Source organism: Mus pahari, chromosome 3 (genome assembly GCF_900095145.1).
Source record: "Mus pahari chromosome 3, PAHARI_EIJ_v1.1, whole genome shotgun sequence".
Taxonomy (NCBI): domain Eukaryota; kingdom Metazoa; phylum Chordata; class Mammalia; order Rodentia; family Muridae; genus Mus; species Mus pahari.
Window position 1 is genome coordinate 72200294 of NC_034592.1, and position 12672 is coordinate 72212965.

Here is a 12672-nt window from a genome sequence, read left to right on the forward strand (position 1 = left end):
AACAAACAAAAACCCTAGTGAAATGGAAGGTAGCATTCAAAATGTAACACTGGTTTTCTTAAGATGCAATACTGGTTTTCGTATAGCATGTATAAGAACCATGTGAGAAAGCTGCCCCCATTCCTGGCCACACATCCCCATGGGCTCCTCACATGCTCACATGCACATGGGAAAGGCCAGCTGGCTTTGCCACAGTGCATGGAGAATGGGTTGCTTCTGATCACTTCTGGTTTTTGCGATCGTTGGAGAACCAGTCCAGTCCTTCACAAAGCCCATCTCCACTGGTCTCACAGGTAGCCTGAATGTACCAATTTCTCTGGCAAGGGAAATGTAGGCCAAGGTTGTCTGTGTTCATAGCATTAGGAAGATCCTGTTTATTTGCAAACACCAATAAGACTGCATCTCAGAGCTCATCTTCTGCTAACATTCTGGTCACTTCTTCCCAAGCCTTGTTGGCCTGCTCTCTGTCATTTCAGTAAACCACAAAAATCAGACCTTGAGTATTCTGGAAATAATGTTGCCACAAAGGTCTTATTTTGTCCTGGCCACCAACATCCAAGGCAGTGAAGCTGATGTTTTTACATTCTAAGATCTCCAAGTTGAAACCTACTGTGGGGATGGTTGTCACAATCTCTCCCAGCTTCAGTTTGTACAAGATCCTCGTTTTGCCAGTTGCATCTAAGCCCACCATGAGAATCCTCATTTCCTTTTCCCCAAATAGGATTTCAAACAACTTTTCAAAAACATTTCCCATTATAGCTGAATTCTCCAATCTGTCTCTGCAGTGAACATCTTCACAAAGCCACGAACAAAAACGCTACTCTGTCACAGCCCTCTTTTTCCGATCTTACTGTACTAGTCTAGATTGTGTGTCTCCTTCTTTTTTTTTTCATTAGATATTGTCTTTATTTACATTTCAAATGTTGTCCCATTTCTTGGTTTCCCCTCTGAAAACCCTCTAATCACTACCCCCTACCCCTTACCCCTGCTCACCAACCCACCCATTCCTGCTTCCTGGCCTTGCCATTCCCCTAAACTGGGGCATAGACCCCCCTTTTTTATTAAATATTTTCTTCATTTACATTTCAAATGCTATCCCCTTTCCTAGTTTCCTTTCTGAAATACTCCTATACCTTACCCCTGCCCTGCTCCCCAACCCACACACTCCTGCTTCCTGCCCTGGCATTTTCCTGTCCTGGGGCATATAATCTTTGCCAGACCAAGGGTCTCTCCTCCCAATGATGGCTGGCTAGGCCATCCTCTGCTACATATGCAGCAAAAACATGAGCTCTGATGGTACTGGTTAGTTCATTTTGCTGTTCCACCTATAGGGTTACAGACTCTTTCAGCTCCTTGGGCACTTTCTCTAGCTCCTACATAGATACTTTACAGAACCATGGACCTCTCCTTCCATTTATGACTGACTAGGCCACCCTCTGCTACATATGCAGCTGGAACCATGAGCCCCACCATGTGGATTGTTTGGTTAGTTGATGATTTAGTCCCTGGGAGCTCTGAGGGTACTTGTCATATTATTGTTCCTTCTATGGGGCTGCAAACCCCTTCAGGTCCTTGGTCCTTTCTCTAGCTCCTTCATTGGTAACCCTGTGATCAGTCCAATGGTAGTCTGCAAGCATCCACCTCAGTATTTGTCAGGCACTGGTGGATCCTCTCAGGAGACAGCTATAACAGGTTTCTGTCAGGAAGCACTTGTTGGCATCCACCAAAGTGTCTGGATTTGGTAATTGTATGTGAGATGGATCCCCAGGTGGGGAAGTCTCTGGATGGTCATTCCTTCAGTCTCTGCTCCACATTCTGTATCTATAACTCCTTCCGTGGGTATTTTGTTCCCCATTCTAACAAAGGAACAAAGTATCCACACGTTGGATTTCCTTCTTGAGTTTCATGTGGTTTATAAATCTTGGGTATTCTGAGCTTCTGGGCTAATATCCACTTATCAGTGAGTGCAGACCATGTGTGTTCTGTGGCTGGGTGATAATTTCTAGTTCCATCCATTTGCCTAAGAGTTTCATAAATTCATTGTTTTTAATAGCTGAGTGGTACTCTATTGTGTAAATGTACCACATTCCTCTGTTGAAGGACATCTGGGTTCTTTCCAGATCCTGGCTATTATAAATAAGGCTGTGATAAATATAGTGTAGCATGTGTCCTTATTACATGTTAGAGCATCTTCTGGGTATTGCTGTGTCCTCTTGCCATAGAATTACTACTGTATATTTATAAAAAGTTTTGTCTTATTACTTTCTCTTGAAATATATATACTCATGCAAAATTTTTGAATTATAAAATGCCTCAAGAAAAAACTCAAAATTATGTCATAAGAGAACTTCATAATAATAAATTCCTGAATAAAAACAGGAAAACTTCTCATTACATTTTATTTTAAAATTTCATTACCTAGCTACTTCTCAGTGGACATATACTTTATTTGTCTAGTTAGTCTTTGAGCTTAATAAACAATTTAACTCTCAATTAAACTGAATATTTATCTGAGAAAACTTAAATTTTTCTATCTTTGGAGTTCATAGATTGATCCCATGTAATTATATAAGTATCAAAATGGTTAAAATGTTTTCTATCTCTGCTGTATCTTTATCTGAACCTCTTGTAGGAAGTATATATTTTAGGTCAAAGGTTTTATGGGTGGGTTTCTGTGTTTAGTCCTTCACTGGGAGAGATGGCTGACTAAGGAAATGGCCACTTCAGGATGCATATATGTCAATGCTAGTAGTTTCAGCTACAGTCACCCCCATAGCCACCATGGGACCTTCCCACATTCCAGGTCGCTGGCACATCCTATAGATACTCTGCACTCTCTCCCCTGCTCTCCCTACACTCTCTCCCCTGCTCTCCCTACACATGATTACTCCAGCCCTGATCCCTTCTCCATCACCTCTCCCACCCAGTTCCCTCCCTACATATACCTCCAATATCTATTTTATTCTACCTTCTGAGACAGATTCAATCAGCCTCCTTTGAGCCTGCTATGTTATTTGGTTTCTTTGGATTTGTGGATTGTAGTGTTTTATGACTAATAAATGCCCATTTATAATTAAATACACAACATGTATATCCTTTTTGAGTCTGGTATACTTCAGTCAGGATAATATTTTCTAGTTCTATCAATTTTCCTACAAAACTTATGATGTCCGTTTTTAAAAACAGCTGAGTTGTTTTGCATTGTGTAAATGAACTACATTTTGTTTATGTGTTCTTCAGTTGAGGGACAAATAGGTTGTTTGTAGCTTCTAGTTATTACAAATAAGGCTGCTATGAAGACAACTAAGCAAGTGTTCTTTTGAGTCCGTCCATGTATACTCTTTGGTTAGTGGTTTAGTCCTTGGGAGCTCTGGAGTGTCTGGTTAGTTGTTATTGTAGTTTTTACTATGGGGTTGCAGACCCCTTCAATTCCTTCAATCCTTCCCCTAACTCCTCTATTGTGGTCCACACGGACATTCCAATGGTTCTCTATAAGCATCGGCTTTTGTGTTGGTCAGGCTCTGCAGAACCTCTCTGAAGAAAGCTATTGGCTCAGCCATTAAAGGCTAGGCTTACAACAAAAAAAATAAGATATATATATATATATATATATATATATATATATATATATTACAATAATTGTCACAATACAGGACTTCATACAGTTAATTTATTTAAAACTTTGAGTCATGAATTTTATTTCTTATGCATCCAGATACCATACTATTAAAATTATAAGCAAACTGAGAAATAGTAATGTCACATACATGGGGATAGTTGTAGAAGTCAGTATACAGAGTTTATAAAAGCCATGCTATTGAGCACATTGTAAGTTTTCAGTAAAACACTAATTTATTAATAAAAATTTTTAAAATACTCTTTTGATCTAAAATATATTTCACTCTTTTAAAAGGTTAATATTCTTCAGATTTTATCATGAAAATATATCTTAAGTATTTATCAGGTTATATAATAATAAAGATTTTATGCTGTTGATTAGTAAAGACTGGTTTTAGTTTTGAGGTCAAATTGGAGATTTTTGCCAGACATATCATAAAATTGAATCAATTGTACTTTATGTTGGGTGTGTCACTGACATAACTTTAAATAAAGTGGGTTTGAAGATTCTCATCCAGTTTGCAGAGTGAGAGACAATACAGACTCATGAGGTACTGCTCTCCCTACAAATCAACCTTTTTGCTGCTTCCTTTACATCCTTGTTCCTCAGGATGTAAATCAGACGGTTCAGCATAAGATGCCCAAGGTGTAAAACAGCATAGAGCTTTTCCTGTTCCATGGAGTACTGAGAGCTTGGCTGGATATATTTAAAAGTCAAAGACCCATAAAATAATGTCACAGCTGTCAAATATGAGGCACAAGTGGAGAAAGCTTTGTGCCTCCCCTCAGCTGAGCAGATTCTCAGGATGGCAATGATAATGTGGATATAGGACACCATGATGATGATGAAAGTGAAAATTGCAATCATTCCAGAGAAGACCAAAAGCAGCATTTCATTGATGTGTGTATCAGAATATGAAAGCTTCAAAAGAGGAGGAACATCACAGAAGTGATTCACAATGTTTGGACCACAGAAGTCTAGTTTGAGTAAACCTATTGTGTGAATCATGGAATTTATGAGGCCACCCAAGTAACTTGCAAGAACCATTTGAGTGCAGATGTTGTGTGTCATGATAACCGTATACATTAAGGGATTTGCAATTGCACATAGCGATCATAGGCCGTCATAGACAGGAGGATTCCTTCTGTGGTTACATAAACCATGAAAAGAAACTCTGCAGAACACAGGCACAGATTGTACTAGACTTGTGTTCTGACAAGGAATTGAGCAGTATCTTTGGAACAATGATAGTAGAGTAGCAGATATCACAGAAAGAAAGGTTACTAAGGAAGAAGTGCATTGGTGTATGAAGTCAGGCATTCAACCAGATCAAGATAATCATTCTCCAGTTACCCACAAGAATGATGAAATACACTATACTGAAAATCAAGAAGAGAGGAACCTGCCAATTAGGATTTTCAGTCAGGCCTACCAGAATGAATTCACTCACATCTGTATGATTCCAAATTGCCATGTTTTCAGTAGTCTACTTAATTCCAAAATAGTCATTGCACTTAACGACTATAAAAAGGATTTTCTCCAGAATCTGATATCCATCATGGTCATGAAGAGTTGCCCTTTGGAGGATAAATCAAAACAGCAACCTCAGCCATAGTCAATTTTTATGTGCTACAATCTCAGACAATCTACATGCTGAGATTGAACCCATATTAGTTTATTCCCTATTGTCAATTATGACAGAATATGAAGGTTAAGAAAAATGTCTTTTAAATTGTACAAAGCTGTCAGTTGGTACAATTGAGACTTGGATGGAGAATGTGGTATATGGACTCTCTTATTCTTCAAAATTCCTCAGCCTTCTGCGTTAGAGTAGTATGAGCTATCAACAATCTTGTGCAAGAGAACTTTCATTATCCTGTAAGCAACCATTCAGTGTACTTAATTTCCAGTTAACCTGGAAATTACACACTGACTTCAGTATTATGGCACCTTCTATTTCTAAATGTGTTGCTTCAAATTTGTTCTCATCTTCCACCTGAATCTCTGACTGGCATGATCATTGTCATACTATTTAGAAAAACTGAACCAGGAAAAAAAATATGCATAGTTGTTTTCATCTGTTCTTTGCTTTAAAATGATTAATCATTAGAAGTGTTGTTTGTATGACAATTCTTACCTTCACATTTTTGTGAAATTTTAGTTTTACATATTGTTTTTATTCTCAAATATTCTTAAAAATAGTAAAACAATTCATTACATGCATCATAAGGAGGCAATAAGTTGTGAGATACACCGAAATCTGCAATTTCCTGATATATTTTCTATTTAAAAAGGTAAAAAACAGCATAACATCATTTCCTTTTGAAATGATGCATTATCAGTTCATCAGAGTTGTGGTAAATATCAGACAATTAAATTATACATATATCCTCTCACCCAGTTGATAAATATGTATTCTTTACTATAATGAGCCTCTATGACTCTTTTAAAATGCTGATGCACTTAAATCAGCAACACCATGTCTTTGTATGGCCCTGTTAGAAATATAAACCTTTTTAGATATAAGCAAAAAGGATAACTAGCATGTAAAATTATTGTAGTACTATATTATAAGTAATATGATTTCCTGTTTTTTTTATGTTTACTGTGAAAATTTTCTAAAAATAAATATAGCTTAAATTATAAATATCCATTTATATACAGTTTGGAAGTTAGAAACATGACTGACATAACTAATTATTTTAGATTGAATATACATAGCTATGATTCCACAATCCTACCGGAGGCTCTAAGAGGAGAAACATTTTTTAACCAAGTAGCCCTTTTGAGCGTATAACACTACTCTCTGTAGCACAAGACCCTTTAAGACAAAACTATAATGATTTTTTTCTTCATCATTCTGCCTTCTTCCTGTCTTAGTTTGTACGAGCAATTGACTAATGTACAGTTCCTACCCTCACAATCCAAGGTTTTCCCTGTGTCTTGTGGACTTCCTTTGACTCACATGTGAACAATGTCTTTTCCAATATGAGGCAGCACCTATGTACACTGGAGATTCACTTTTAAATAGCACTAGAAATTATCATTCAATCAGACATATATAAAATGTATAATGAAGGACTCAATTTAAGATCCACTGCATGTGCAAACTGACAGAAGTGATTAATTTGATTTATGGATGTGTAAGCAAAGAACATTGCCTAGAAAAGAACATTGCTGGTTCAAACCATAATGTAGAATTTTGTGTAATAGAAGCTCCTAAATTTGCATAAATGTGAGGTGAAAAAGCAAGGATTGATGGAAATGATTCAAAAGGATTGAAAGGTACTTGAAAACTCTCAGTGAGATGGGGAGAAGGTTTGCACAAGATATCATAGTACATGAATTCAATATTACAGGTTTACTCTAGTATACATTTGTTTGCTACATACTCTCATTTTATCATTTTGCCATTTATCCTGCTTGGACAAAATTAATTTTGCAAAAAAATGAGCATTTTTCTTTTGAAATTATAAATTTGCCTGATTTTTATGAAATGTGTTTACCTCATACAGCAGAGAATTTTAATGTTGGCATAACAATCAGAAAACATTTACTTTCCTTATGAATGCATGTGAATCACTACAGAATTCAAAGAAATAATGTAGTACCTCATATTTCCCAGTCAGGATCTAGGTAAATCTAGCAAGTCCTGTTTCATTTTGATAGACTAAAACCAAATATACTTATGTTCCTTGTCTATGTTCCAAATCAGTGGCCTTTGGAAGAATAGTGAATCTACTTTTGCTGTGTAAAAAGGAGCAGGAATAGGTGCCTTAAACATATCAATGATTTACAAAAATGTTTCTTTTATATTTTTAGATTGTGATGCAACTAGATTTTTTTCCATAAAGTTTCCCCTCTCTAAACCCTCTTCTTAATACCTTTTCTTGCTCTCTTTCAAGTTCACTAGTTGTATTTACATACATTTATGTGTATTTATACACACATTCAGATATTTCTAAATATATAAATAAAAGACATTTAGCAGCAAGATATATAATGTAGTAGCCAGTTGCATTGCTTCTGTGTTTTTAAATTTCTGAATAAAGACGTGGTTTGATGGATGATCCCCATGAATGAGAAAAGGGAAAATAGAAAAGCATGCATGATGGAAATAATATTCACTTACGTTTATGCTACTACCCACTGAATGCACGTGACTAAGTGATAAATGCAGAAATGTATCACCATCTGTCAATACCTCATTAGACTCTAAATTGTTGGATCTAAAATCTGAACATATGTCCATCTCAGGAATGAACTCAGAGCTATCCTCCATTTAATACTGTCTTCCTGGTAGATATCAAAGAATAATATCCAATACCAAAAAGTGTGAATCAAAGGATTTGATCATGCTAAAATTTTTATTAATTTTATGAAGTATTGAGTTTAAATATGTTAACAAAGCATCTATTATTTAGACATGAATGGACATCCAAATAATTTGTGCATGAATGGCTGTATATATAATTTATATTTACATATTCACATACAAATTTTTATTCATAGTTGGATTTATACTTTAAATCACACAAACTGAGTAGTTTATAGTTTAAATGTAAAAGACAAATAAAGTAAAATGCCAGATTATGTGGAAACATCAAATTTTAACATTGAGGATAAACCAATATTGAAACTGTATTATAGCAATAATGGCATAAAATAAATGAGACAAACTAGATATTCCCAATTAATATCTGTATCAGGATGAAGACCAGAGCTTTTGAGGCAAAGAGTGGAATTTGCCATACCAAAGTTAGGCCTGAGCCATCTTAAACTCAGAACTCTGAACAGTAAACATCTACCAGGAAGAAAATGGATGGAAGAAAAACAGAAAAAAAAATTTTTAAATACTGTATTGAAACTTTCAAGGAAATTATGTCTAAATGATCTAAAAGTGCTATTTTAAAAAAATCAGGATGAAACAATATATTATATATAAATTACAATTCTCTTATAGTCATATTTTAAAAATTTACATGATCTTGTAAATATCTTTAAAGTATATGTGAATATAGTATTGAATAATAAAAACATACTTGTACTTAACATATGCTACAAAAGAGTTAATAAAAAATGGGACACAGAACTAAACAAAGAATTCTCAACTGAGGAACACTGAATGGCTGAGAAATACCTCAAAAAATGTCACCCTTAATCATCATGGAAATGCAAATCAAAACAACCTTGAGATTCCATCTCACACCAGTCAGAATAGCTAAGAAAAAAAATTCAGGTGACAGCAGATGCTGGCGAGGATGTGGAGAAAGAGGAACACTCCTCCATTGCTGGTGGGATTGCAAGCTTATACAACCACTCTGGAAATGAGTCTGGCGGTTCCTCAGAAAATTGGACATAGTACTACCGGATGATCCAGCAATACCTCTTCTGGGCATATACCCAGAAGATGCTCAAACTTGTAATAAGGACATATTATGTTCATAGCCCTTATTTATAATATCCAGAAGCTGGAAAGAACCCAGATGTCACTCAATAGAGGAATGGATACAGAAACTGTGGTACATTTACACAATGGAGTACTACTCAGCTATTAANAACAATGAATTTATGAAATTCTTGGGCAAATGGATGTATCTGGAGGATATCATCCTTAGTGAGGTAACCCAATCACAAAAGAAATCACTAGATATGCACTCACTGATAAGCGGATATTAGCCCAGAAACTTAGAATACCCAAGATACATTATGCAAAACAGAAGAAAACCAAGAAGGATGACCATTGTGTGGATACTTCATTCCTCCTTAGAATAAGGAACAAAATACTCATGAAAGGATATAGGTACAGAGACAAAATTTAGAGCTAAGATGAAAGGATGGACTATCCAGAGACTACCCCATCCGCGAATCCATCCCATCATCAGCCACCAAACCTAGATACTAATGCTCATGCCAGCAAGATTCTGCTGAAGGGACCCTGATATTGCAGCCTCTTGTGAGGCTATGCCAGTGCCTGGCAAACACAGAAGTGGATGCTCACAGCCAGCTATTGGATGGAACACAGGGTCCCCAATGGAGGAGCTAGAGAAAGTACCCAAGGAACTGAAGGTAGAACAACCCTGTAGGTAGAACAATATGAACTAACCAGTACCCCCTGAGCTTGAGTCTCTAGCTGCATATGTAGCAGAAGATGGCCTAATCGGCCGTCATTGGGAAGAGAGGCCCCTTGGTCTTGCAAACTTTATATGACTCAGCACAAGGGGAGGCCTGGGCCAAGTAGTGGGAGTGGGTGGGTAGGGGAGCAGGGGCGGGGGGGGGGTATAGGGAACTTTCGGGATAGCATTTGAAATGTAAATAAAGAAAATAATAATAAAAAAAGGAAAAAGAGACCACTCAGGTGATTCTAAAGCTAGAAAATTAGGATTATAAAATTATTCAGATTTCCCTCAATGGAAGAATGTGTACTGAAACTGTGGTTCATTAACACAATGGAATGCAACATGGCTATTAAGAATGAAGACATCTTGAGTTTTGCAGGCAAATAGATGCAACTAAAAAATATCATCCTGAATATGATAACCCAGACTTAAAATGATTTTCACAGTATGTGCTCACTATTAAGATGATATTAGTCAAAAACGTACAGAATACCCAGAATACAATCCATAGGACTCAAGAAGGTTAACAAGCCAAAGGGCCCAAGTGATGGTGCTTCAGTCCCACTTGGGATTCTACTGTAAGTGTACTCTACAATTTCCCTCTCCTGACTGTAGGATATTTCATCTAAGGTCCCTCCCTTTGAGTCCTGAGAGTATCTCACCTCCTAGTTCTCTGGTACATTCTATAACGTTCCCATTCTAGAGGGAAAAGAAAGCAATAACAAGGTGGAGGGCAGAGGGAGGGAGGAACCTGGGTAGGAAAGGTAGCAGGAGGGGAAAAGAGGGAACATGATCAAGTATTGGGCATGGGAGAACAGGAGTGAAGCCCTGAAGGCCAGCAGAATAAATGTAAATATGCAACCTCAGAAGGTTGGGGACCCTCTAGAATTTACCAGAGAGCTAGGAGGTGAGAGACTCTAAGGACTCAAAGGGAAGGACTCCAGATGAAATGCCCTACAGTGGGGAGAGGGAACATGTAGAGTCCACCTCCTGTAGAAAGACAGGGGATCAACTGGATGGCTGAGGGTTGCTATTCCACGGTCAAAAACTCTGACCCAGAGTGGGTCCTGTCTGAAAGTACTGCAGGGACGAAAATGGAGAAGAGACTGAGGGAAAGGAGGTCTAGTGATAGACTCAAATTGGCATCTATCTCAAAGGAAGGGTCAAAGGCCTGACACTATTACTAATGCTATGCTGTGTTTATAGATAGAAGCCTAGCATGACTGCCCTCTGAGAGGCCCAACAAGTAGCTAACTGAGACAGAAGCAGAAGCTTACACACAACCAATGGAGTGAAGTCAGGGACCCTTGTGGTTGAATTAGGGAAAAGCTGGAAGAATTTGAGAAGGAGGATGACCCCATAGGAAGACCAGCAGTCTCAACTCACCTGGATCCCCAAGATCTCTCAGACACTGAGCCACCAACTAGGCAGAATACACTAGGTAGTATGAGACCCCCAACACATATAAAGTAGAGGACTGCCTGGTATAGCCTCAGTAAGAGAAGATGCACCTAACCCTTGAAAGACTTGAGGCCCCAGGGAGTGGGGAGACCTAGCAGGGTGGGATAGGGCAGGGGGAAGTGGAATGGGATGAGGAACTGTTGCAGGGCAGACTAGGAGGGGGGCAACAACTAGACTGTAAAAAAGGATTTAAGATAATTTTACAATATAGTGCATATGACATAATTCTTCCTGTCATACACAGGAATGCCATCAACTACAAAAAGCAAACAGTTAACATAACCTGAAGTACCATTTAGGTGGTTCATCTGGATGAAGAAAGTAGTATACACTAAGAAAAATAATTTGTTGCTTAAGCATTAATATTTTGAAGCCAGGCCTCACCATATAGCTCTAGGTGGTTTGGAATACACAGAGGTCTGCCTGCTTCAACCTGCTGAGTACTAGGATTAGAGTCATGCACTTCCATTTCCAGCTTTCTTGAAAATTTGATTCTCCATTGTTGTTCAGCTCTATCTTTGATGCATAGAAGAGGAAAGTCTTATATGTATGTTGAATATTCTAATATCCCGTTAGGTAGTTTACCATCTACAGCTTAGTCTATGGCCAGATCAAAAAAAAACTACTTCTGACAGCAGCTCACTTTCACATGAAGTGATTCTTGGGGATCTTGCATGGCAGTGACTGAGCTCAGGCTGAATTATCAGTCCGTGTTCATCCTGGAGACATGTCTGTGAGACATTTCATTGGTTGCTCATGGATGTAAGTTGTAAGATGGTCCACTATATATAGTCCTATGCCTAGACAGGATGCAAACCTGAGAACAAGCTAACAAGCATTGATGTCAATAGTTTCTACTTCAAGCTCCTTCCTCAAGTTTTTGTTGACTTCCCTGATAATGGACTGTTACCTATAAAGTGAAATCATCCCTTCCATCCTCATGCTTCCTTTAATCATGGTGTTTTTCAAAGCAAGACAATCCTAACTAGAACACTTTATTAAGACAAAATTTATCTCCCGCTTTACTTTCATATTTCAATATGATACAAACTCAGATGGCTCCTGGGTGTGACAGACTGCATAGGTGTATAAAACAGATCAATAACTATAACAGAATATTTTTGGAATAGATTTGAAATTACACAATGAGATAATACCTCATCATCACAATTACTTTCACAGAACTTCACCACATTACATTACTGTATAAATTTTAAGGTTTCTTACATCTATTTTTTTATTTTATCAGATATTTTCTTTATTTACATTTCAAATGCTATCCAAAAAGTTTCCTATACCCTCCTCTGCCCTGCTCCCCTACCCACCCACTTCCACTTCTTGGCGCTGGCATTTAGCTGTACTGGGGCATTTAAAGTTTGCAATACCAAGGGACCTCTCTTCCCAATGATGCCAGACTAGACCATCTTCTGTTACGTATGCAGCTAGAGACACGAGCTCTAAGTAGCTAATTTG

The 12672-nt window shown here is 37.6% G+C and overlaps 2 pseudogenes; both read right to left on the reverse strand.

The window, feature by feature from the left end:
* Positions 1 to 220: 220 nt before the first annotated feature.
* Positions 221 to 754, reverse strand: LOC110319282 (annotated as a pseudogene).
* Positions 755 to 4162: 3408 nt separating this feature from the next.
* Positions 4163 to 5093, reverse strand: LOC110319382 (annotated as a pseudogene).
* Between the last annotated feature and the right edge of the window lie 7579 nt (positions 5094 to 12672).